At 48.8% G+C, this 5,127-nt stretch overlaps 1 long non-coding RNA gene across 1 annotated transcript; it reads right to left on the reverse strand.

Moving 5' to 3' along the window:
- Positions 1–850: 850 nt before the first annotated feature.
- LOC121168718 lies at positions 851–4,799 on the reverse strand. The gene is made up of 4 exons (XR_005885742.1): positions 4,683–4,799; positions 4,128–4,191; positions 1,751–1,924; positions 851–1,025 (listed from the first exon to the last, which is right to left on the reverse strand). It is a non-coding gene; the product is annotated as an uncharacterized LOC121168718 (long non-coding RNA).
- Between the last annotated feature and the right edge of the window lie 328 nt (positions 4,800–5,127).

The following is a 5,127-nucleotide window of genomic DNA, read 5'->3' on the forward strand; positions in this document are numbered from 1 at the left end:
GGAATAGCCAAGAGGATCTAGGAGACCGGAGGGAACAGAAGGTCTCAACACACTGAGAAGGTTTATTGCCGACCCTTACAAGCACCACAGGTACAATTCCAACTCAGACCCTTTACAGAAATGCTGCTCTGTGAAGAAGGCAACAAGAACATGTATTCCTGGGCCCGGCGGCGTGGCCTGGCGGCTAAAGTCCTCGCCTTGAACACACCAGGATCCAATATGGGCGCTGGTTCTAATCCCAGCTGCTCCACTTCTCACCCAGCTCCCTGCTTGTGGCCTGGGAAAGCAGTAGAGGACGGCCCAAGGCTTTGGGACCCTGCACCTGTGTGGGAGACCCGGAAGAGGTTCCTGGTTCCCGGCTTCGGATTGCTGCAGTACCGGCTGTAGTGCCCACTTGAGGAGTGAATCATCGGACCGAAGATCTTCTTCTCTGTCTCTCCTACTCTCTATATATCTGACTTTGTAATAAAAATAAATAAATCTTTAAAAAAATAAAAAAAGAACGTGTATTCCTAAGGACAAGTGGCCAGCAGGTCCTTCCGGGCTCACCTCCTGCTTCCTGGCCTTCTTCATTAGACTCTCCAGAACAAGACTCCTCCTGCCCGAGTCGGTCACCTCGGTCTTCCTGGGGAGCTGACCCAGAACTCAGGGCTATTTTCTTCCCTCCTCTTGAGTCAGAGCTCTGGAACTTTCCTTTGCCCAGGGGTGCATTCAGGACAGGGGAAGACTCCAAGGAATGAAGGATGGCTCCCAGAGACAGGTCCACACCAACACCTTCCAGACCCACAAAGGCAGTGTCCTGGCTGAACATCCCACAGCTCCCAGATGGCTGCTCCCCACCAGCCTGAGCTGCTGCAGTCTGTCATGGCCTGCACCCCAGGACAGCGACACAGACTGCAAGTCTGTCACTGGGACCATCTCTACGGCATCTTCCTTCTGGCCACCCTGGTGCTGTGGGGACTCTGTCATCGTGGTTCTTCTCTTCCTACAGGGCAACACGTTCAAAGCCCCACTTCTGCTCCCTCCTGAAAGAATAAAAACAAGTTCTTACCGCATTCCTACCGATTACTGGGAACAACACTGCTCGCTCACCTACTCGCTGAGTCCTGCTGAATCATAAATACATCACACCAACTAATACCTCTACCCCGAGGTGGGAGAGACTGCAGTGACTGAGTCCAAACCCCAAACCTAGCACTCATTATGGTTACATTGGCCAAGTGATTTAGCTCAACGCTTCAGTTCCTTCAACTATCAAAACCAATTATTCCTCTCACTTAACAACAATCATTCTATCAAATAAATAGAAATTAGTAAGTATTAGTTATTATGAACATCAGGAAGACAGGGTGCAGCTGGTTAAGCATCTACTTGCAGCTCTGGCATCCCATATCACAATCCCTGGTGACGCAAGTGAGAAAGCAGTGGATGATAATTCAAGTACTTGGGCCTTTCCAACCCTGTGGGGAAAACAGAATAGAGCTCGAGGTTCCTGACTTCAGAGTAACCCAAATCTGCCTAGTGCTGCCACTTGGGGAGTGACCCAGCAGACGCAAGAGTACTCCGCCTCTTCCCTCTCTGCCTTCCTAATATACAAATTTCCTTTTCCAAGATTTATTATTTATTTGGAAGGCAAAGTGGCAGCAAGCAAGGGAGAGATGCACAGAAATCTGCCATTTGTTGATTCACTCTAGAAATGGCTTCAACAGTGGGAGCAGGGCCAGGCTAAAGCCATGAGCCCAGAACTCACCCAGGTCGCCCACATGGGTGACAGGGTCCCAAACATTTGGGCCATCCTCTAGGTCTGTCCAGGCACACCATCAAGGAAATGGATGAGAAGCAGAGTAGCTGGGATTCAAACTGATATTCATATTTTGGTAACATTGCAGGTGCCGGCTTAATCTACGGTGCGACAATGCCAGGCCTACAAAACAAAAAAGTTAAAAAAAAAAAAACTGTTGAGACAAATTGCCTGGATTTATTTCCCAATTAGCTTCTTTCCACCACTATGATGCACCATAGCTATTTAGTCTGAATTCATTTCCTTGGCTATGACATAAAATCAGGACCTCCACCCGTAGACAAGAAATGGTCAATAAACACCAGCTTCTGTTCACAAAGCTAGAATAAAACCAAAGAGTGACTGTTTTCATCAAGGTTGTATTAACAGAAGTTATAAAGCAAGAGAACCACATTATACTCTCTCTTGTGCTACTTCCAGACTCCTAAACCTAATTCCACTTATCCCATTTTGAGGACAAAAGCTGGCAATAATAGGAGAATTTCTCCTGATGTGTTCTCGCGATATGCCTAAACTTCTCAAAGGACTTCTCATTTTTGTGACTGCCTCATTGCCTCTTTGTCTCCCTCCTCTTCCCTGCTCCAAAAACATGAGATCTGCAAGGACAACAATTCCTACAACTGGTATCTACCAGCTTCCAAGTATTAGACATACTGGATTTGTCACTAACTACTGAAACCTGGTATGTCATTAGGAATGAGTCTTCCCTAAATAACTGAACACATGAAAGAAGACTTGAATAAAAAACTTATCCTGGACAGACTGGAACAAAGGGTTAACATGGAGACTACCTGATCCTCACCAAGGACTATCAGTATGGGCACCAAGGTCTATCTCCTAACTACCAAGGAGACCAGGGGGAATGGGACTGCCCTTGCAGGCCAAGAACTCTGAGGTCATCCACTCCCTTTCGGATCTCCCACATGGGAAGGAAGATGCCCGGATCCTTCCTTACTGGATCTAATGTCATCGGAACAACAGCCGGGAGCTCTTAGCAGACCTCAAAAACAGAACAGTAAACTTCCTTCGGGACTTGGGAGAGCAGCTTTCTCTGGTCCTTACCTTGTTCCAACTTTGGATCCCCACCCTCTATCTTTTTATTTTTTAATTTTAATAATCTTAGTTGATTACGGTTCCACCTTCTCTTGCAATGACCATCAGGGTCGCTACCGAGCCTCCCCCCGCCAAAAAAAAAATTAGATTAGATAGACAGAGACCAATAAGGAAAGCTTAGAACCAGAAACAGTCAGCTCGGACTCACATATACCTTACTAGGTAGGACACAAAGATTAGTTACTCCTCACTAAGTTATTGAAGATTTCTCTGCACACCCCACCTAAAACTGTTCTGCGCCTCAACTGTTGACATATGCCTTGTTAGAGTTATACGCCAGTTTGAACTATCCTAAAATTCGCCAAGTTCAGTAAAAATTACACTTCAACACTATAAACTGTTAAATATAAAAATGAAAATAGACACGAGACAGCTGAATAGTACCGTATAGCCATTTTAAGGTGTATAGCAGCTGGTTGTATATATACTAAAACTGAAATGTCAGTAAAGTAGTCACAGGATGTGGTTAAGAACTTGCATTTTCTAACATATGAGTGACTCAATACCATGTCAATTAACTCCATAACGTTGTAAATTGTTGTTGATATTATGTTGTAGCTTTTCACTGGACGGGATGATATTCTGCCAGCTCTGCTTTCAGACCAGAGATGGTCTCCCTAAGTAACTGTTGAATTTATCTGGACAATAAGATGCTGGACTCTCCTCGCCTTGAGTGCCCAGGATCCCATATGGGCGCCGGATCTGGTCGCGGAGGCCTCACTTTGCGGCCTGGGAAAGCAGTCGAGGACGGCCCAAGGCCTTGGGGCCCTACACCGCGTGGGAGACTCGGAGGAGCTCCTGGCTTCTGGCTTCAGATTGGCTCAGCTTCAGCTGTTGCAGCGGCTTGGGGAGTGAACCATTGGACAGAAGATCTTCCTCTCTGTCTCTCCTCTTGTCTGTATATCCGCCTTTCCAATGAAAATAAATAAACCTTTAAAAAAAAAATAAAAAGATGCTAGACTCTAGGCATGGTACATGCTTGCAATGAAAGAATCATGACTGGATTTGAACTGTAATATTGCAACAAGGTGGAGGAATCCACCATGGGGGAAGGACATGGGGAGGGGTTGGGGGAATCCCAGAGCCTATGAAACTGTGTCATAACATGAAGTGAAATTAAAGAAAAATATACATTAATTTTAAAAAAAGAAACAAGGGTTAGGCATCATATGAAAACTCACTGCAACTTTCTACGCAGGGAAAATTTACTCACATGCGTGACAGGCCAGAACACAGGCTGCTCTGAGTTCTCCATCACTGGAGACAACATGGGACACCTGGAATAGACAACCGAAAAACTTCTAAGTAGTACCTACAACGTGTCCCAGACATTAGCGGATTTCCTCCCCAGCCCCTTCCGCCTCTTGCAAATTCAAGATCCACGGACACGTGAAGATCCCACTGCAGGGCGAGTACCCTAAGCAAACCCCCTATCTGGCACGCGAACCCCAGACCTGCTGTCCAGTCCGCCGCGAGCGGGCAAAGGCTCCGGGCGCCAAAACGCAGCAGCCGCCCTAGAGACCCCCACCCTTCGGGGACCGGGCACCGACCACCAGCCGGACTGAACCCCAAACCCCAGGCAGACGCCCCTCCTGCAAAACATCCCCAAAGGCCTCTAGCTGCGCCGGCCACACACACGCCGCCGCCCACACACACCTTCCCACCTTCGCGCCCCGACTGCCCTCACGCCCACCCCCGACAGCCCGCACTCCTGCGCGCAGCTGTCCCCGCGCCCCCCGGCGCAGCCCCGACGCCCCCTCACACCCACCTGGTCCCGCGGAAACCCGCTCTCCGCATCGCCGGAAGCCAGCCAACGGCAGACGGGGACGGGCGCGCCCCCGACTCGCCCAGCGCGGCCACCGGCCGTCCACACGCAGGCGCCAGCTCAAAGCGCCATCCTACTTAAGGGCCGAATGACGCCACGGCGGAAGCACGTCACTTACTGGCAAACTATCGCAGGAGGCATCCTTTCCTTGGGTCTCACTGCCGCCGGACACCTGGAACACAGAACTAAGAATGCATAACGTTTCAGAACCAGGAGGCTGTTGTTTACAAACAAGACAGTTTCGATCCCAAGCTATAAAAATGGCTCATATCCGTATAATTCTCAGCATCTTATAAGACCCTCTCCCACTGTATTAGGGGCCTTTCTGTCCACAGTCAACCCTATGAGACAGGGCAATGACCATACTGCAGTGCAGCTTCACGGGACA

This window comes from Ochotona curzoniae, unplaced genomic scaffold (genome assembly GCF_017591425.1).
Source record: "Ochotona curzoniae isolate NIBS_2020 unplaced genomic scaffold, NIBS_Ocur_1.0 scaffold_1037, whole genome shotgun sequence".
NCBI lineage: Eukaryota > Metazoa > Chordata > Mammalia > Lagomorpha > Ochotonidae > Ochotona > Ochotona curzoniae.